This window comes from Lathamus discolor, chromosome 2 (assembly GCF_037157495.1).
Source record: "Lathamus discolor isolate bLatDis1 chromosome 2, bLatDis1.hap1, whole genome shotgun sequence".
Classification (NCBI taxonomy): Eukaryota; Metazoa; Chordata; class Aves; order Psittaciformes; family Psittacidae; genus Lathamus; species Lathamus discolor.
Window position 1 is genome coordinate 146,072,252 of NC_088885.1, and position 22,363 is coordinate 146,094,614.

The following is a 22,363-nucleotide window of genomic DNA, read 5'->3' on the forward strand; positions in this document are numbered from 1 at the left end:
GAAGACAGAAGTAAAGGATGGAAATAGAACGTAGGCGTTGCACTTTCTCACAGAGAAGAAAATGGGTTTTTACGTGTGTTTAATTACTATTGCCACAGCCCCAATTTCTCATCATAATCATTTGGTAGCTTAGATTTTATAAAGCTACGAGCCCCACTCTAGCAATTTGAAAGCAATAAGCAGATTCAGGGTAGTTAAGCTAAATGCAATTAGATCTATTTATTTTACAGCTCCATGAAGTTGCAGAGACCACTGTAATTTAAATTAGCTTTACAAAGTCAGAACGGACTTGAAATTGATTCGTGCTGTACGGCTTTCAGATCTGAGCTTTTGAGCTTGACTCGAACAATTCAGCTAGTTTTCCTGCTGAACAAAAATGCAAGCAGAGGAACAGTAAATCCTTCAGTTGTGCAAACTCGTGACACAGGAGTGACAAAAACTGGTAGAAATTTCAGCCTGCTGACACCCTGAAATATAGTTCTTGAGCAGATTAGGGGATGTACTACTGCCATTTGCTTCACTTAGCATGGTATCTACCACAAGAAGTTTGTTACAAGGGCAGAGCCCAGATGGGTAGCAGAAGACAGCAACATTCACCCTCACACATGTGCACTGATTGCGTTCGGGTTTGAGGCACAAGTATTTATTCCTGAAGTTGATTGCGTCCATGTGCTATGCATATGAATTTTCAGAAGCCCCTTGTATTCGTTTTAGTACCTTTTAAAGGCCTTTCACTAGCTCACAGCAAAGTCAGATCTCTGCAGATCAACACTGTACTGGTATGCCAACAAAGATCTCTACTTGTATGGGTGAAAATGTGCAAAACTGATGGGTATCTCTGCCTCTGAAGAGTGAAGTAAACAGGAGGGACTAATGACAGAAACAGAGCAAAGAATTGCTTCCCCCAGGACTAAAGGGTTTGTTTTCCCTGTATTTCATATTTTTATTTTGTCAACTTTTTACTTGAATATGTGGAAAACTCCACTTGGTGCATGCGGGATTCCATTTCCAGCTCCAAGACCATTTGCATTTGAAGTTTGGGTTCAAGCTGTCGAAAGGCAGGAATTATTTGCAGTGTGCAAATGTGAACGTGGAGCACTACTGCCCAGGAGACTGGTGATACATCATCTCCAGGGTTTTTGTCGAGGTCTTATATTTAAACAGTGTCAGCCTCCCCAGTCTGTTCCAAGCACGATTTACACCCCTTCTGTCTCCTAGAGGAGAGGAAATAGAGGCGACAGAGATGCTCCCAGCAGAGTGACTAATTGTTACCCTTCAGGAGTGTTCAAGGATAGCACCTCTACTAATCATTACACAGTTGTTTTTAAAACAAGGGAGAAAAAAACAAAAAGCAAAGCAGTTAATCCCGTTTCCCAAGTGCTCTGCAGTGCACGTCATTATCTATTCAGCTTCTCGTAGTCATTACCAGAGAGAAATTAGGTCTAGTAACGGTCAGTACGATGCTGTGTGTGTCACTTCAATTTTAAATAGAGTCTGTTTTCTGCCTGTATCAGCTATTAACTTTAGTGTCATTGTCACAGAGCCATCAATCTCAGTCTGTCCCAAACCCATTTTCTGTGTGGAGTCAGCCCATCTTCCTTATTTCCTACACATGCAGATTTTAAATCATCTTGTAAACCTTGCACCACAGCAAAGGTTTAAGGCTGCAAGACTCAGCGGGCTGTTCCCCTCCACAACATACATTCAGTATTTACTACCAGATGACAGATTGCAGCTACTCTCCAGACTGGGTCATGCCAGAAACAGGAAAACAGAAGAAGAGCCCTAAAGCCGATATGGAATGGGTGAAAGCCTGGTTCCACTGAAGCCAGTGGCAAATGCAGTAGAACTCAATTTCCAAGTAATTGCTATAAAAATTGCTTCAAAGATAGTGAAAAAGTGGCTTTTGTGGATCTTGTACATTTTAGAGGTGATCTCTGCCTTCATCAAAGCCCCTGAAAGCATCAGAAATGCCCCACTTAGTTGCCTTCTAGTTTAACGTGGGAGAGTTTGTTACCAGAACATTTTAAGCCTTTAGTTGAAAGAGTCGTCTGTTCTGGATTTTCCCTCTCTTCTGGTCTAACAGTGTCTAAGAACATTAACTTTCAAGGCCCATAAATTTCCTCAAAATCTCTAGAAGGGCACAGCTTAGGGAGCATCTGTGTGATTTATAAAGGCTAGCTGTGATAGGAAGAGTTCCTTGAATAGAGAGCATGTTCTGATCTTCATTTTATTCTATAAACATGAATCCTTCAAGCAAGAGTCGTTTTTAATAGCAACGGGGAAGTTTCTGCCTCTTGGGTCCATGACAGAAAGTTGCTTCATTAACCTACATCTCACTGGAAAAAAGGTATAAAGAGACCAATTTGTTAAATACAGTAACTGTGACGTGTTTCATTGGTACACAACACGGTGAGTAATGAAACCTGGGTGATTTTGGCTGGGTACCTGTGCAATTACTTTGTTGTTAAAGTGGTGACAGTGGTGGGCACTTGGAACCTGAGTACTGCAGGAGCTGTATGGTCACTTTGAGTGCCATGTCCAACTAGGTGACACTAATATTTGTTGCAAATCTTGTGCTCAAATCCCATCTCAACCTGGAGATGTCTGTACTACTGCAATGAAGCCTAGGTTTTGCTTACAGGAATTCTCAGGCTTGCTAAGCCTTGATGTAACGGAGCTGCTGTGACCCTTAGATAGCACTAGGTGTTGGCAAAATTCCTGTACTGACCCTTCCATTACCTGTCACTCAGGAGCTGGAGTGAGTAGGCAGTTTGTAAATGAAGCACAAGAGACTGCACAAGTTGCAAGCGAGGGTGAAGGGATATATAAGAAGACTCTGCAGGTTAATGTATGGCTACGTGACTGGTGCCAAAGGCACGGGTTTGGGTTTTTCAGTCACGGGCTGCTGTATGGGACACCTGGTTTGCTGGTGACAGGCGGGATACACCCGTCCCAGAGAAAAAAAAGGGTTTTGGGGCAGGAGTTAGCAGGGCTTATTGACAGGGCTTTAAACTAGTTATGAAGGGGGGAGGGGATTTAACTGGGCCTGTTGGGGACAAGCCCAAGAGGAACATGCTAGGGATTGAAGGATGGCGGGCTAAGGAGGACTATCAATCTCTTGTTTCACTTGTGGGAAAGGATAGCTCTTTAGACCCTGTCCCGCAGGGGAAAAAGGGTACTAGGACTGGCTCCCTGAAATGCCTGTACACCAATGCACGCAGCATGGGGAATAAACAGGAGGAGTTAGAAGTCTGTGTGCGGGCTAAAGGTTATGATCTAGTGGCGATTACAGAGACATGGTGGGACAGTTCACATGACTGGAATGTGGTCATGGATGGCTATGTCCTTTTTAGGAAAGATAGGTCAGCGAAGCGAGGTGGTGGAGTTGCTCTTTACGTGAGAGAGCAACTAGAATGTATTGAGTTCTGTCCGGGGTCGGATGAGGAGCAAGTGGAATGTCTGTGGGTACGAATCAAGGGGCTGATTGGCATGGGTGATACAGTTGTGGGGGTCTATTACAGACCTCCTGATCAGGACGAAGGAGTTGATGAGGCTTTCTACAGGCAACTGGAAGTAGCCTCGCGACTACATGCCTTAGTCGTCGTGGGGGACTTTAACTACCCCGATATTTGCTGGAAGACTCACACAGCCAGTCATTCACAGTCTAGGAGGTTCCTCGAGTGCATCGATGATAATTTCTTAATGCAAATGGTGGACGTACCAACTAGGGGAGCAGCGCTGCTAGATTTAGTACTCGCCAACAAGGAGGGTTTGGTTGAAGTGGTGACGGTCAATGGCAGCCTTGGCTGCAGTGACCATGAAATGGTGGAGTTTAGGATCCTGTGTGGGAGGAATAGAATACCTAGCAAAGCCACAGTTCTGGATTTTCGAAGGGCCAACTTTGGCCTCTTCAGTCAACTGCTAAGGGAGGTCTCATGGGAAAGTGTACTAGGCGGTAAAGGGGCTCAAGATAGTTGGTTAGCATTCAAGGACCGCTTCTTCCAAGCTCAGGATCGGAGCGTCCCAATGAGTAGGAAGTCAAGTAAGGGATCTAGGAGACCGGCGTGGTTAAACAAGGAGCTGCTGGGCAAACTCAAGTGGAAAAGGAGAATCTATGGATTATGGAAGGAGGGGCTGGCCGCTTGGGAGGAATATAGGACAGTTGTTAGAGGATGTAGGGAGGCAATTAGGACAGCTAAGGCCTCCTTGGAACTCAATCTTGCTAGTCGGGTTAAAGACAATAGAAAGGGCTTCTTCAAATACATAGCAAATAAAACTAAAACAAGAGGCAATATAGGCCCACTGCTGAACGAAGTGGGTGCCCTGGAGACAGAGGATATAAAGAAGGCAGAGGTGCTGAATGCCTTCTTTGCCTCTGTCTTTACTCCTGCAGACTCTCCCCGAGGGCCCCGGATTTCTATAGCCCCAGAAGGAGTCAGGACAAAGGAGGAGTTTGCTTTGGTAGATGAGGATTGGGTTAGGGATCAGCTATGCAAACTGGACATCTGTAAATCGATGGGTCCGGATGGAATGCACCCACGGGTGCTGAGGGAGCTGGCGGAGGTCATTGCTAGGCCACTTTCCATCATCTTTGGTAAGTCGTGGGAAATGGGCGAGGTGCCTGAGGATTGGCGGATGGCAAAGGTCACACCAATCTATAAGAAGGGCAAGAAGGAGGACCCGGGTAATTATAGACCGGTCAGCCTTACCTCCATCCCTGGAAAGATGATGGAACAACTTATTCTTGACTCCATCACTAGGCATATCAAGGATGAGGGGGTCATTAAGAACAGCCAACATGGTTTTATGAGGGGGAAGTCATGTATGACCAACCTTATAGCCTTCTATGAGGAAGTGACTAGGTGGAGGGATGATGGTAGAGCGGTAGATGTAGTTTTTCTTGATTTCAGTAAGGCATTTGATACTGTCTCCCACAGCATCCTCATAGATAAGCTAAGGAAGTGTGGGCTTGATGATCAAGTAGTGAGGTGGATCGAGAACTGGTTGAAAGGAAGAAGGCAGAGAGTTGTGGTCAATGGCGCAGAATCTAGCTGGAGGTCTGTGACTAGTGGAGTTCCTCAGGGGTCGGTGCTGGGGCCGGTGCTGTTTAATATTTTCATCAATGACCTGGATGAGGGAACTGAGTGCACCCTCAGCAAGTTTGCTGATGACACAAAACTGGGAGGAGTGGCTGACACACCAGAAGGCTGTGCTGCCATTCAGCGAGACCTGGACAGGCTGGAGAGTTGGGTGGGGAGAAACTTGATGAAATTTAACAAGGGCAAGTGTAGAGTCTTGCATCTGGGGAAGAACAACCCCATGTACCAGTACAGGTTGGGGGTTGACCTGCTGGAAAGTAGTGAAGGGGAAAGGGACCTGGGGGTCCTGGTGGATAGGAGGATGACCATGAGCCAGCAATGTGCTCTTGTGGCCAAGAAGGCAAATGGCATCTTAGGGTGCATTAGAAAGGGAGTGGTTAGTAGGTCAAGAGAGGTTCTCCTCCCCCTCTACTCAGCCTTGGTGAGGCCGCATCTGGAATATTGCGTCCAGTTCTGGGCCCCTCTGTTCAAGAAGGACAGGGAATTGCTTGAAGGAGTCCAGCGCAGAGCCACAAAGATGATTAAGGGAGTGGAACATCTCCCTTATGAGGAGAGGCTGAGGGAGCTGGGTCTCTTTAGCTTGCAAAAGAGGAGACTGAGGGGTGACCTCATCAATGTTTACAAATATGTGAAGGGTAGGTGTCAGGATGATGGAGCTAGGCTTTTTTCAGTGATATCCAGTGATAGGACAAGGGGCAATGGGTGTAAACTGGAACATAGGAAGTTCCACGTTAACATCAGGAAGAACTTCTTTACTGTAAGAGTGACAGAGCACTGGAACAGGTTGCCCAGGGGGGTTGTGGAGTCTCCTACACTGGAGATATTCAAGGCCCGCCTGGACAAGTTCCTGTGTGATGTACTGTAGGTTACCCTGCTCTTGCAGGGGGGTTGGACTAGATGATCTTTTTAGGTCCCTTCCAACCCTTGGGATTCTGTGATTCTGTGATTCTGTGAGATGCAACACCCGTCCCATAGGCGATTAAAGCACTTCCTTGAAAGACCCAAATTAAGTTCTTAGACCTTTGGTAGCACATCAGGCTCAGCTTGGGGCAAAGAGGGATGCAGCAGCATGAATCAGGCCTGAAAAGAGCCGACTTTGTGCCTGGAAGGTGCACTCTCATATGCAAGTCTTTTTTTGCATACATATAAGGCTCACTGCAGAGAGAGAAGGCAAATGTGTATTTCAGAAAGCTGGGAGATGCCATGGAGTACGCACATGGTTTACATTTGTTGGAAGGTACGGCTCCTGAGTGTAAATCAAACAGTTGCATCCAGAAAAGGGAAGAGCAAAAAATACTACTGTCCTGGGATTGCACGGCAAGGTGTTGGTAGCAGGGGGGCTACAAGGGTGGCTTCTGTGAGAAGCTGCCAGAAGCTTCCCCCATGTCTGACAGAGCCAGTGCCAACTGGCTCCAAGACAGACCCACCAGCGGCCAAGGCTGATACCATCAGCTGGAGCAGGTCTACTAACAATAGCTGTGACCCCGCAGGGGACCCACGCTGGAGCAGTCTGCTCCTGAAGGATACATGCCATGGAAGGGACTCACACTGTTTCCTGTGGGAGGAACCCCACACTGGAGCAGGGAAAGAGCATAAGGTGTCCTCCCATGAGGAGGAAGGAATGGCAGAGACGGGTGATGAACTCACCACAGCCCCTATTCCACATCCTCCTGCACCACTGTGGGGGAGGATGTATAGAAAATCAGGAGTGAAGCTGAGCCCAGGAAGAAGCGGGGGGGTTGGAGAAGGTGTTTTGAGATTTGGCTTTATTTCTCATTATCCTGCTCTGATTTGATTGGTATTAAATTAAACTGATTCCCCCCAATCAGGTCAAGTTTTGCCCATGACAGTAACTGGTGAATGATCCCTCCTTGTCTTTATCTCGACCTATGAGCTTTTTGTGATATTTTCTCTCCCCTCTCCAGCCGAGGAGGGCAGTGATAGAGTGGCTTTGGCAGGCACCTGGCATCCAGCCAGGGTAAAACCACCCCAGTTACACAGAGAGAACCAAGCAAGTACTCCCTTTAGCTACAGCATCAGAGGATAAAGACAGATGTGGCATCATGTAGGAAGCCCACTGCAGCAAGGTGCACAGGCTGTTTTCACCATCAGGCTGTGCCAGCTGCAGTGAACTGCTTCCCTGGTCAAGGAATGGCACAGATGTGTTGGTCTTTAAACCAGTGTTACAGCTCAAGCATCAGCAGGGCCTTTCCTGCAGTCTTTGGAACATCCTTTAGCATTGCATCTGATCCTCCTAAGGCTGCTTCTGCAATGACAGTGAATTTGCAGCTATGGGGTTGAGCATGAGACCTGGTCTTAATACCTTCTCACCAGATATTTGCAAAATTGCCTGATAGTACTCTATTAGAGAAAATACACAACACACCCTTTTACTTATGCTCTCTTCACACACTTATAAAAGGTGCATAAGAAACAGAGTCCTGTAACTGTTCTCACAACAGACACACCTCTATAGCACCAGCTGCACACATAAAATCACAAAAGTAAGCTCCCTTATTCACATTTCCTATGGCTGGAAAAAGCATCCTTTTCTGATGGCAATTGGCATTCTTGGCTAAGCCACTGGATCTGTAAAGTATCTTGCCTGATGGGGCTCCAATAGCCAGGTGAGATCCTCCACAGCTCCCTGGGAGGAAGAGGCTGCAGTGCCTCTTGCCTTCTAGGACTTCTCTACATAACAGCTAAGACCAAATATGAGAAGACACTTCATGGCAGGAGAACAACAATGTCCTGAGCTTAACCTCTACTGGTTAAAGATAGAGGAGCTCTCAGGAAACCCTGGTTTCCACTCTGACTCTTTTTGGACCTGGGAAGGGTCTCTGCTTCAAAATCTGTAACAGCACTCCATCTGAAAAACAAGGAGGATAAGAAAACTTAGCTGCAGTCCTCTTAGTTTTATTAGTTATTGATGTCTAGAAGGAGGTTGGCATTGTGCAAGACACAAGGAATGCTGCTGCCTCCAGGGGCTTTTAACCAATCAATCGCAAATACAAGCCTGGAGCTTATCAGTGGCCAGAATGTGATATAGTTTTGGCAGTGTTTGGTCGTGTCTGAATGGCAATGTCATATTGGAGCAGGGAGATCTGTAAAAGCACAGATTGACAGAGGAAGGTGTGCTTTGAGAAAGGATGTATGAAAACAGAGGTGCATTCCTTTCTAAATTGCATAAAAGAAGCATTCAGTTGTTGAGGACGGTCTGGAGCGTGGAGGAGTGGATAAAGACATCACCGAGGTGTGATGTACTGGCTGAGTGGAAACGGGAGCAGGAAATATTGCAGTTGGTGCTATAGGTCAGAGCAGTGTTCTGGGGAGCCTTGAAGGGAAGCACAAGTAGCTGAAATTTAATGCAGGAGGCCAAAGGAAAATGATGGAAGAATTCAGAGGTGCTGCTGGTGAGGCAGATGATTTACTGAGGTGTTTGAAATAGGTTGCAAAGGAAAAGGATGAAAATGAAGAGGAGGCTCTGGTAGTCTAGAGGAGAAATGATCAGGCCACAACCACAATTTTTGTCGCAGGGCTGATGAGTGAGCCTTAGAGAAGTTGCACATTGTGAAATGAGGTAATTTGGCAAACGTCTGGCTCTTGTCTCAGACGGGGAGAGATGAGTCTCAGGAGGTTTAATTAACATGTAGGACTCCTTGTAGGAAATTGCTAAGTGTTGCTGTGCCCAGAAGTTTCTCAAGAAAGAGAAGGCAACTTGAAAGATGGTCACGATTCCCTGATTTCAGAGAGAAACTGCCAGAGTCTCAATCTGTGCTTGCTGTCCAGGTGATGAATATTCAGATCTGTTGTCTCCCCATGGATAGAAAGCTCTAGAAGGACCAATTCCTTGTTTCTTGAGCCTCCAGAGGGTTCGCTTTGAATGATGTTTGAAATGTAGCTCAATAAACCTTTATGGAAAGGTAAAGTATAAATTCTATCTTGATTTCATATTGACCTGTTATAGGCAAGCAAATGTTCCAAAACCGTTTTCACATATTCATTCATCTCCCTTTAGAGAATGCAGTGTGCCAGTTTCTGAGAGAGAACAAAATTACCATCTATTATTTTTAGATGCAAGCAATTTGTGGTTAATGTTACTCTGCCGAAACGGGGAACCAAACTCCCCATTTCAAAGCCAGTTTGTTGGACAGCTGTAAAACTCAGTGTGAAGGAAAGAAGAGGTATTTTCACCTAACTCAAATAAGCCAACATGTACTGCCAGCCTACAAATCAGACTGAAGCTGGAGGAGCTCACCAAGAGAAGATGAAGACTATTAATGTGCTGAAATGTCTGTATATGGATGCAAGGAGCATGGAAAATAAGGAGCAGGTACCTGAAGAGGTACTGTACAATGGAGTTTATGAACTAGTGGGCACAGCTGAGGTGAGGTGGGCTGATTCCTGTCCATGCTTTGAACCCCTATAAAGAGGCAGACTGTGCACAAACAGGCCGGGGTGTGGTGGCAGGGTGCAGCTGTGTTTTCTCACTTGGGGTGCATGCAATGGGCTCAAATGATGTTCTGTTTTCCTCGAGAAACTTCAAATTGGTGGATCGAAAGAAACAGTGAACATGGTGGATCCAGCTTTTTTGTTCTTGAGCTCCCGGAAATCTGCAAAGTCCTGAACAAGCTGGTGTTTGTGATTAAAGACAGTTCAAGCACTTTCAGTTGAATTAACACTCACAAGCTACAAAACACTGGATGCTCTGAATGTTGGGTGTGTTCTTATGAAGCTTCCTAATTGCAGTAATTAGTACCAGCCTTGGGACAGGCCACCCACTTCTCTTTCCCACTTTGATGTCAGCTACTGAAGGGAAGAATGTAAACAGAAGCTGGACTGTAAACACAAACACCTCCTGAGGTCTTTGGCCCAGTGTTGTAGTCACTGCTTTAGGTTAAACAGCTCAAGCCTATGAGAAAGAACTGTCCCATGAAATGTGAAACCATAAAAAAGGACATTTTAGCCAGCCCCAGGCGTAGGTAGTTTGACCATTAATTGTTTGCCCTTCTCTTTTGCACACAGAGTGTTGATCACTGAAGTCCTACATCCATTAGCTGAACTCCAGTGCTCGGATCCCAGTTTTACAGTGGAGCTGAGAGCCACAGCTGACCTGAACTGGCCAAAGGGATTTTCTGTACCATATAATGAATGCCATGCTCAGGCACAAAGAGTGGGGAAGAGGAAGAAGATGGTGGAGTGTTTGCTTCCAAGGTGGCCACTGCTCAACTGCTCTGATCATCTTTGTCTCACTTGGGTTTTTCCCCTCTTTCCTTCACCTGTTAAACTATCTCAGCTCATGAGTTTTCCCACTTTCATTCTACTTGTCCTCTCCCAGTGGAGTTGGAAAGCTCATGGAAAAGGTATTCTTGTGAGCATATCAATATGAATACAGCATCATGAGACATCGTACTAGCCACAAGGTCAATGCCAGAGCTATTTCTGTAGCACATCAATGAAGAGTGACACTTTCACCCTGTTTTGGCGCCTGCTTCCCAATCCTGGGGGGAAGAGATATCTCAAGAGTCCATGTGAATTATGGAGTAAGATGTTAGGTACCCAGGATACCACCTTCTGCTAGTAAGGTCCCTTTCCAGTTAGCTTCCCACAGATATATGTGCAGGACTAAATGCCTATCTAAGGATAGTTCACTCAGAGACACTTTTCCACAGGCAGTATGGATAAGATTCCACCAAGTTTGGCTCTGTCCTCCCTCCATTAGTTAACACTAACCCAGAAAGCCTTGAAGCTTACCTTCTCCTCAAGCCATAGGCCACACCATACCAAAACACCACTGTGGAAAAGAGTCTCACATCAGTTGAAGCACTCTGGGAGGAAAACCACCAAAACTGATTCTGTATAAGGTCCTCCATGGGGATCCTTGTTGAGATGGAGGCTGTATGCTAGATGTATAGATTGCCAATTGCCTCCAGGACAAGCCCTAAGCTGTTGGGCTGTAACCCATACTGTGCTGCTGACCAGGTTGTGTGTTCCCTGTTGCAAATGCCTTAGGCACAGCCTAAGCCTTGTAAACATAATGGGAAAACACAGGCATCTACCACAGCGTACCTGCAATGGGAGGATGCATGCCCCCAGCAATGCAGTTGCTGGGGTACAAGGTCCTGGTCTGAATAAGGGAGTTGAAACGTCCTCTGGTGCCTGCTCTGACCAGCAGCATGACTGCCTAGTCTCCTTTCCTCCTTGGGATTCTGGTTTCATGGCTGGTTGCTGTGAAGGAAAAGAGGATATGAAACCACCACATCGCACAGCGGCTGGACAGTGTGATAAAATGCACTGAGGAAGAGTTCTGGTCTGGCAGCGACAAGCAGAAAGAGCCTCACAGGCTGCTTACCCAGGAGTGAGCTTTACGAAAGGCATTTGTAGCACAGCCTCCCGGCCTCGAGAGGCAGCAATGCTGCTTGCTGGTGGTGGGGCTCTTCATACCCAGGACTTTACTGTGGTACCTGCCCAGCGCTTGGTACCCTGTGATGCCACTGTGGCACCCATGAGCAACCCAGAGCTGACAGGATGAGACCACACGTGCCCCCGGTGCTTTAGACTCTTCAGACACACGTTCCACGTTCTGCTTCTGTGGCGCTTGCCACTGACCTCATGCAGCTGTTTCCTACTGCCTCCCCATCACCTCCAAAGCTGATGTCTCTGCTCCTCTCCCTGCATCTGCAGAGCTCCATCCCAGAATCCTTTATTTTAGCTTAAATGCTTTTCAGCAGTAGATGCTTCCTTGCCTGGATCAGTCGGAAGACAGGGAATACTTGTTTGACTAAACTACCCCTTAATCCTTTAACAGGAAGCTTTTATCTAGGAGAACCAGGGAGCGAAGCACACAGGACAAAGGCTTGTTAGCAGAAAATATTGCACTTTCGTGTTTCCTTTGGCAGCTTGGCAGCAGACTACAACACTTTATAGACATGCGTGTGTCAAAGCGAGCCATGCCGCAGGGCTGGATGCAGCCTGCTGGGAGCAACGGAGGGAGGGGAAGTGGAGATGGGTCTGGGATGAGACACTGCAGTCGGCAACTGCCCCACATGTATTATTAAATCTGCACTTTCAGATGTGAAAACAGTGTGGGCCTGTCAACACTAAATATGTCAGTCACAGGTAGAAATTGCCAAGCGTCCTGCAATCCTTATTTGCATGGAATCAGGAATAGTAGGAGGAAATCTGCCCGCAGCAGACTTTCAATTTACGTCAGTCTGCCAAACTCTTCAGTGAAAGCAAGCGCTGTGTGAACACTTAGTCATCGCCTTCATTTAACATCCAGTGGGTGTAATGTTTGGCAGCCTAGCCCTCTGAAGAGACAGCCCTGGCATCTCATTTTAGCACATTATCCCATTATATTGTGCACTGTAGTATCCTGGTGTAAGGAAAGCAAGGAAAACACATACCTGTCTGTGTGCAAGGGGCACACAGGCAAAGCTGGATTGTCTGCAGCAAGCAGGGTGCCTGTGCTTAGAAATCTGGAGGGTGGGAGATAGAGCAGGTAAGGCAAGGGGAGAGCTGGGCCTGCCTGATGGGACTGGGGGATGGACACCAGCACCCCTCCAGCTGAGGAGCTTGTTTCCAAACCTGCTCCTGGAAGGAAGCGGAAAAGACTGTCAGAGACAGAAACAGGAGCAGCATTGCTCTGCTGCACTCAGCACAGCTTGGGAAGTTGTTCTCAGTTCTTGCTTGTTTTGGTGCTCTGTGTCTTCTCTCCTCAGTAGTGCTCCAGCTACAGGGAGCATGATTCCTTGGGCTTTGCCAGGCCTTCCCAGGGACATTGGTTGGGTCACACTATGCTTCACAAATGGTCTGAGTGGTGGAGACTGGAAGTTGGCCAGTGCCTGAGCTGGGAGGGTCTTGGGAATGTTCTCAGGGTGGACTTAGATATCCTTTTAGACACCAAACTCATTCCAAATCTGTCCCCACTGGAAATCAAAGATAGGTTTTCAAGGATACCCAGGTAGATGCATGATGCCAAGTGTCAGTTTAGAAAGTACCGAAGTGCACAGCATTGATGTTTGCTAAATCTTCATCATCTCTCTTCCAACAAATGTTATGAATATGTATTTATATCTGCAAGAGCTAAATATCTATTTCGGTCTTCGGGTGCTTAATACCTGCCTAATCTAAAATCTAAGGCCCAGATGGACCCTCAAGGGCTCCGTGCTTTCAGTGATTTTTATGTAGTTGGCAATTAAGAGAAGACTCATGCAGCTACAAGTGAGACCCTGCAACACGTAGCTTTTAAACCTCCCTGGTGCAGAACCCGAAACAAGAGTGGGTAAATAGGGATTACAGCTGTCCTGGTAGAATAAACATACCCAGAAGCATGCTGTCACAAAGGCCAGCCAGCATTGAAGCTTGCAGAGGTAGGAAGCCACAGGCAGACTGACTCCTCAGAGAGGCTCTGGACCATTCCCACTCCCAGATTGTGGATAGATGCTCTTTGGCAGACCAAGATTTGGCACAAGCCAGAAAAGTTTCCAGGTACCATTTGGATGGTTTAAAAACACACATGACTGAGTTACAGCTTCCCTAGAGGCTGCCTGCTGCTCCATAGCTGACTAGCACAGAAACTCATGGGCTGTCTATACAGCCCTTGGCAGTGACCAGCAGTGGTGGAAGAAGAGACCTCTCATCCACCTTCAATAGGTGCCCTATCTGCTAGGCTGAAGCACGGTGTTACTTGTGCCCCCTCTTCCTGGCTCAGAAACACTGACATTTTTGAACATGCTTTCACTATTTCAACCTCGGGCTTTGCTGGCCAGGCGCTGTCCATCTTAGACATTTATCTGCCCCAGGCAGTTTATGGGGAACTTGAACATCATGGATCTTCAGGCAGAAACTCCTGCAAGGGCTTTGCTGTTGTGTGCTCAGCTAAGTGACAGCAAAATCCCTCAGTTGCGTTTCGTGCCCTTTAAAATGTTATCCCTAGAAAAACTGGTTGGAGCTAATGTGGTGCCTTTGAAACCCTTTAACAGGCCGTGATGACAGGAGCATCCCTGAAATTCCACCAATGTTAAGGGCCAGGAGCTGGGTATTTCTATTTACAGCTAGCCTGTGACCTGATCCCGTGAAAGTCTGCTTGTTAATAGGCCTGAGACGAGTGGGATTACTCTCATTACTCTGTAAAGAGTGAGCCCACCAGCAGAACAAACACTGGCAGAATCAAGTAGCAGATGAGTCATCTTTTCCAAACACAAAAAAGCCAGCCAGCCAATAAATGAACATGTTAGTTAAATTAACTATCACACACAAACTCCATGTATATATTTACATCAACCTTGCGATAGCCACCGCCACTTACTAACATACAGTCTAGACTCTGTCCTAACACAAGCGTCTCCAGCTAATGCTGCCCCAATGCACAGCAATGCCCCTGCTGCGGCTGTTCCCAGCCAGGGGAATGCTCCCCATAATCCAAACCATGTGCCAGCTGAGTGCCAGCGGATAAACTAATAGAACCCAGCAAGACAAATGTCTGCAAGGTTAAACTTCTGCTCTCCTTGGCTTCCTCTATGACTTGCTTGAAGACCATGGGATTGTACAAAGTAAATTAGATGGGAATTGTGTTCTCTCTGTCTCTGGTGTAAACATAACACTAGGTTTAGTTCCCTATGGGCATTCCAAATAACTTTCAAGAATCAGGATAAAAACATTACTACTAAATTAATAAAATAATATTTAAGCTTGTAACTCTTCCCTGCGGGTTGGAAGACATTTTTTTAGCTAAAATTACACAGGTGAATATCTCCTGAGCAAACTGATCCCAACAGTGCAAGGAGGAAGCGAAGCAGGGGAGGATTCCTCTCCAAGGCAGACATCTTCCTTGTAATAGACTCCTGGTGTTCTTTTCAGATGTCTTCCAGAGGACCAAACAAGAAACATCTGATAGGATCATGCCATGGTCAATTAGACCTCACCTATGGAAAAGTTTTACCAATGTTCAGTCTACATTTTTCTTGTTAGATTTTATCCTACTCCTCCTCTCTGGCTCTAGCGCTGTCATCCTTTACAGTAAGAAACTGGTCACATCAACAGTGTCTTTGAAAAGCTGGATTCAGGGCCTGCTGGAGCAGTGGGAGTACTCCCAGTTACCACAGTGTTACTGGTCGGGGCAACCTGGGGCTGTCCTTCAGTCAAAGCAGAAATGCCTGTTCTAATAGAGATACAAGGTCTTGTCCTCCAGCGGGAATCTGGTGCACTTATTTCCAAGAGCTTCTGAGTTAGAGTCATTCTGAGCAACAGCTAGGGACTGGTTTTCAGTGAGGCTGAGGAACCAATGTGTGTAATGTGCTTATTGTCTGTGAAAGTCAGCCACATGTGTTAAGGATATAGACGGATGTGTTCTGCACTGGGGAAAACAGAGCTGCTTGGGAGTTTTGATGAATATGCCATCTCTGCATATGGATATTGTGCCTTTCAAAAGCGAGGGCTCTGTGGTTTGTATGGACTTTTGTAGCCTGAGGTGTTGACTTCTAAATCTTAATGAAGCCATCTTTGGGGGGGTCTTTTTTCCTCTCAGCATTGGATTATCCACAGAAACACATTTTCCCATCGTATTTCATTCTTAGGAGAAAAATGCAGCTGTCAGTGATGCTTGCTGAGACTCCTTCAGCTCTAGCCTTATTTCAACAGCACTGTAAATGTATTACAGGACCAATTCTGGCTATAGTATTAGCCATTGGTCCCATTTTGATGATGATTTTGACATTATCTCTAGTATCTTCTTCAAAGCTCTGTATGAGCTGGGTGCCATGCGGTTTGATGGTGAGCTTTCCCCACTGAAATCCATACAAGTCTAGCACATGGGCAATTTCACAGAATGGAAATTACGCTTCCAAAAATGCACAGTGTCGATATCTTTTCCTTGGGCATGGGGCCCACTCGCTGCCTTCTGAGCTGAAAAACACTCCAGTTGTAGCAGTGGCTTTGTGCAACTTATTTAAGGAGCAGAGTCTCAGCTGCTGCAGGCTTAATAGCTCCACTGATTTCTGTTTCCACCTGATAAAATTACAGCTTGTTTGTTTGCTTGTTGGTTTCATTTAAGGTTTGAATTGTGCTGATGATCCTCACAATATCCATTTCCTTCTGCATCTTCTGTCGAGACACCAGTGCTGAATTGGCTTGAGCTGCGATTCAGGAACTCTTCGTCTTAAAACAACTGCTGGGTGAAGCTGTGATGCAGGCTGTGGCAATGGGAATAGGGTGATGGCCTTTGGTGTTGCTGCAACAACCTGGTTATCTGTCACTCAGTCCTCTTACGTGTGCCACAGAACTAACAAGATAATGAACGTTTTTCCTGCCCATGGCAGGAGGGTTGGAACTAGATGATCTTGAGGTCCTTTCCAACCCTAACTGTTCTATGATTCTATGAATAAAAGCCCAATATTGGAACCCAGCACAGTCACAGCTCTGAATTCTTCCTGATCATTTAGCAGGACAAAACACACCAGAGCAAAACAAATGTAAAATGTTCCTGTTCTTATTCTGTAGAGCCAGTTCATACCTATATAGAATTCTTCTCCACATGGTTTGATTTCAGCAGTCTGAGGACACAGCATGCGCAGCAGTGGAGAATCAGACTGTGTCATTTTAATATGGAGTTTTAGCTGTGTTTCTTTTCAGTAATATTTCACAGGAGGTTTCTGTGACTGACAGGCACCATATAAATAAAATATATGATCATTTCAAAAGCATAACCTGTGGGTTGCTTTCTTGTGCTGACTACATTTGCTACTAATGTTCTTCCTCAGACATAAATACAAGGAATCAATGAAGCTGCTGGACATGGTGGTTTAAAACCAGTCCATAAACTAAGCATGTAAAAGAGGTATATAAAGCATAAGGTGGAAAACGTGTATATATATATATATACACATATATATGCCAGTTACTGTCACATATTCACATAGTACCAAAATGTCAGTTTCTTCCTTCTCAATCATATAGTTTTAACAAATGTAAAAATAAATCACCAGTAAAAATGAATCGTGACTCAGTTGCCCACATAATGTGAACTGTGATGTGCCCTGCTTGTCAGTAGGTGTCATGCAACACCATAGTTTTTAAACACCTGGCTTGCATGAAAATGTCCCTTAAACAGGCTATTCACCTCCAAATGAGTTTTATTGGTTTTTTAAGGTCACAAATATTGTCATCTGGGTGATGAACATGCCTAATGGGAGCATCCACTAATGAGGAACTGCAACTAATTCCCATCTCTTTGGTTACGGAGTTGGCTGTTTGGAAAGGCAGCAGTAGACAACTTAGCAGTGATCTGTGTAGACAGTGTAGCCAAGAAGAAAGACTAAGCACAAAGGCATCAAGCCTAATACCTGCTCACCTCTATATTACTTTTTCTTTCCCCTTTTCTCCCCATGCCCAAATAATCCAATAAAAACCTCCTTTGTTTCTGTCATAGCTGCAAACACAACTCAATAATATCATCAAACAGATCAGCCAGCTCAATTTTTCTCTAATCCAATCAATAAAATGACCATGCTGTGCTCCCTGCTCCAATTTAAAATCGAGGATGATAGCCTGAAAGAAGTAAATCCCAGTCTGCTGCTGATCAGACCTTAGGGTATCATTTCATTCGGTTGCTGTTTTCGCAGCTCGGTCATACACACACTGATCCTGCAAATGCAGCAGTGAAGCTAAATGAACTGCGGAGCAAAACGAAAGTTGAGTTTTACAGGTTTAGGTTGACTGGAGCCCTCAAAGAGCTCGGCAGATGCACCAGCCATGAGTTAAGTGAGTGCCTGGGTGCCTTCCTATAGGAGGAGGGTTCTGCCTGGCATCACATGTGCGAGTGACATGACAGACCATATGGATTTATGCATCTGTGCCCCAAACCCTTTATCAGTCCTCCACATCCCCTGAGAGGTTCAGACTGCCCTGAGACAGAGCATTAGATGCAGTGGTTGAGATGAGCCAGGTATTTCCATTCCAGCTCCCCCTGGCTAATTCCTGATAACACTTCGAATGTCTATTGATCAGGTAGAATTTTTTCTATTTGCTCCTGCAGTTGAGATCTCATTTGATTTGTTGGCATGAAGCCATCATTGTTGGCTTTTTTTATATGAAAAGAATGACTATTTTTTCAATATATAAAGAAGAAAATTGTTACGAATCCCTTTTTCTTTCCTTCAAAAAACATCTTGAATGCCAAAGCAGTTGGGGAAAGCAAGTCTGAATTTGTCAGACAGATAGCCCTCATTGTAGAGAAGTATCTTGGAGTGTTCCAGTTAAAATTGGTTTTGATTTGCCAGAGTTAAGAGCTGTTGAGAACTGCACATGCAGTAAATGTTTTAACACTGACAATGCTGGGCTGGGAAGAGGCAGGAGCTCACTGCTGCAGCTGCTCTCTGGCCAAGTTTACTGAGGCATGGGATGTCAGAGGCCCCTGGAGGTTGCAAACCAAAGAGACCAGGTGGAGGGATCCTCAACACTAAATGAAGTCAGCTGGAGCCAAAACAGTGCTAAAGTCGCCATGGACATCCAGCCTCTCAGACCTCTACTAAATGCAGCCCTAAGAGAGGGTGAATAGTTTTTTTCCCTTTGCCAAAGTCACACTCGGGAGGGGAGATGCCATGCTGGTGTCGCCAGTAAGGTAGCAAAGTGCTCTGACAGTATATTGATTTTGCACAATGTAAGATACTTCATGGAGAGAGATTTACTGTGTGACTGATAGAGAGGCAGGTAGCTGTGTAATCAGAGAAAATGGAGTCTACTAGCAGCATCTTATTTATGGTTGTTTATTGTGAAAACAGAGCACCCAAGAAGGACTGTTATTTTCCCTTTAAAAGCTTTTGGAACAGTTTCCCTGTACCACATGCAGTACTGCAGTCAGCAGACTACTGGAATAAGTAACTTGGACCAATGTTTTGTTAACAGGTGTGTATTACTAATAGCATATTCATTGATCTATCACTTTAATGTTTCCAAGTCTTTATTCTAGTCAGAACCTCTGGAGTAGCTATAAACTGTTCAATGCCATGGCTGTACGCCCCCAACACAATATCACTCACTTCCCCAGAGAGTGTATTACCTCCTATTTATGTCATTGTTTCTAGATCCATACAAGATGCAGAACCTATATGCAAAGCATGTCTGTCTGCAAGTCCAACACCTGGTGGTGAGGACAGAGAAGACCTGGAAGGGTGCTAAGTAGTTGTCTGTCAGGTTGTTGATAAAATCTATAGATTGAGGAAAGTATGTAAATGTGGAGCATTCATACAGCTGGAATATAGAGCAATGCGGAGATGCAAAGAGATGTGTGTGTGTATGTGAGTGAAAGACAGAACTTCATTCATAAAATTTATCCAAATATGTGTCTGCAGATGCACAATTTCCAGACATATTACAAAGCAGTAGAAAGAGAAGGGTGGATGCGCATTTGCAGAGATATCCAGTGCTCTAAGCAAAAGAAAATATGTAAATACAGCAAATAGCTTAGAACAGCAGAACTAATGCAGGCTGGTTTCCTATGGATTTGTGTCCTGGCTTGACTATGCAGCATATGATAACATGTGAGCTCCAAAGGACTATGTCCCATGTCTGGGAACCTGACAGGGTTTCCTAGCATCAAAGAAAGAGTTAGACAAAGCCTGTGCTGCAACCTTTCCTCCAGCGGAGATGGCAGTACATTTCACAGTACTTTGGCTGCCAATTTTCATTAAACCTGTAGGGATTTTCTGAGATTGTCAAAAATGGGTGAAAATATATTAGTAACACATATACATACATTCACACATGTGCGGGGCTTGCTTACAGAAGCATGGAAGCCAAGATAAGAGGAATATATAAAAAAGCTCTCTGATCTCTAAGCTGCACATTCCCAGCGTGACGCAAAATAGCAGAATGTATTAAAATATTTGTCAGTGTGCTCTTAATTTCAAATCTGGTTCTTTCTATAGAAGAAATTAAAGAGGTGCCCCTCTCAGGAGCTGAACAAGAGCCCATGTGTAACTGTTAATAGAACAGGACAATTGCACTCATGTGGTCCCAGGTCCTGTATCACTCATGCCAAAGAGGGTACAGGGAGGTAGCTTTCGCATGCACAAGGCACAATTAGTGCCATAAGCTGAGTAACTCTTTGGTAAGACTATACCTGGAGTCCCATACCAGTTCCTCTGTCATGTGGTAACAAAGAAGAGTTCAGTCTGGAATAGGAGAGAGCAGGCCTTTTAGGGTGTTCAGGGATTATAGCATTTATGTTTTGAGAGGGGCTGCAACAGTTTGACTTGTTTAGCTTAGCGAGATAGAGGCTGAGAGAAAGCACGGTCACTCTCTGTAGAAATACCAGAAGTGCTGGTTAAATGTGGAGATTATTGCTAACGTAACAGCTTAAGGGTGTAAAATAATCTTCTAAAGTTACAACAAAATTCAAAAGAAACCATCTAGTGAGCAGAGGAACAAATTTCTGGATCTGCGTTTTAACACAAGGTAAATAACTAACTCATGTTAAGGTTGCCAGGAGGGTGTTTGACACAGTGGTATGTGACTAGAAGAACTTGCTCTCTGCAACCCAAGATGTTCTCTGTCCTCAGGAGGTTCTAAAGGACTTCATTCAGCAGTTCAGAGGCTGGAAATTTGGAGTTGAGCTCTACGCTACATTGGGAAAAAATGTGTCATAGGGTAGGTCTGCAGTGAAAAGCCACATTCAGCATTGAAGTAGGATTGGGATCTACCCAGGAATAAAGGGGAACTTAGGCCCCTTCTCCTACGCATCACACCAAGTGGCATGCAATGCAAGCCTCCAAGTGATGTGGTTGCAGCCCCATCACTGTGCCCACTTAGCCTGGCACCATGTCATCTCCTGTTAAAGGCTATCCCATTAGCAAGGAGCACAGTGCTCTATCTTGTTTCATGACTTTATCATTTTCTTTGCTCATGCCCTTTTTACTGGGCTTGTAAAATGTGTAAAGCCTACAAGTGGCAGAAAGAGTCTGACTAAAAATATAATGAAGGGAATTCTGTACAACACAGACATGGAAACTGTGGAAGGCGTCAGCCATAATGACAGTGCTACTGGACACGAGTAATTGAATGTCACTAAGCCACCCAACAGCATTCCATGTTATGTGGGTTTGTTTTCTTCTTCCTGGATACTGCTGAACAGATTGGTGGGAGTCTGAGGGGAAGAAACCAGAAAGAATTATATTCTGACTTGCACCCTGGATACTGAGCCTCACCTTCCACCACCCTCCAGCCTGAGATCGTTTCCCCCAATGTGTAGGCGTAGGAGAAATCTCATTCCTAATGTGGCATACAGTCTGTATTTCATTCTCTCTTTATGTTTATCAGTAACATAAATCTCTTTTCTTACAGTACAGAACATCTCTTGGAGGCAGGAACTCATTGACCACATGCTGCAGCAGTTGGAGAGGCATGCCTACTAATTACTGGCACTCTGCAGCACTTACATCGACATTTGCTGCTGAAAGTAATAATAATGAGCCACAGCATGGGCTGGAACACACAGCCAATGGCTTTCTTCCTACCTCTTTGTTTTTACCCTGGTTTTCTCTTTTCACTTTCCACCCTTGCACCCTGACCACCTCACTCATCCCCAGACCATGAACAGGCTCCGGGTCTGACAAAACTTCCCGGTTGGAATGAAGGAAAATGAAGGCATTTGCCCTGTCTGGAAATTTGTCTGAGACAGAGATTTCCCCTGAGCCACCCTCATCTATTTTAAAACGTACATTTAGGTTCCTGTTCCCCAAGGTATGGCAGGCCTGGCTGTGACTGCATGGGCTGGTGTTACAGAACAATTTTCCTATATTGAGTGAAGAAGGAAACCTTTGTAGATCATAGGCATAGAAAACTGGTTATATATCCATCCAGTTCTGAGGTGTTAGCCATCTTCATTCAACTAAAAAAGATATCATGGGAACTGATGGTCATTGAGTTAACAAAGTGAGGTCCACTTACATGAATTGAGATCCAATGCTTTAAAGAATATGATAATGTTAGAACTGAGGTTCTATATGGTTAGCTCTTTGCATTGTCCTCCTTTTAATCTTTTACATCTCTGCAAGTTCCTCATAAACAGGTAGCACCAGCTGGACAACTTACAGACAGCTGTGGTGGATGCTTCAGAATGCTGCTGCAGCGCTGACCACCCTTGTGACAAACATTTCCCTTCAGATGCTTCATTGTTTATTTCACAATGACTTATGTCTGTGGTCTGAGAGCTATTGCTGATGTGCTGGACGCATTTGCTCTGGTTTGTGACAGTGCCACCCTGC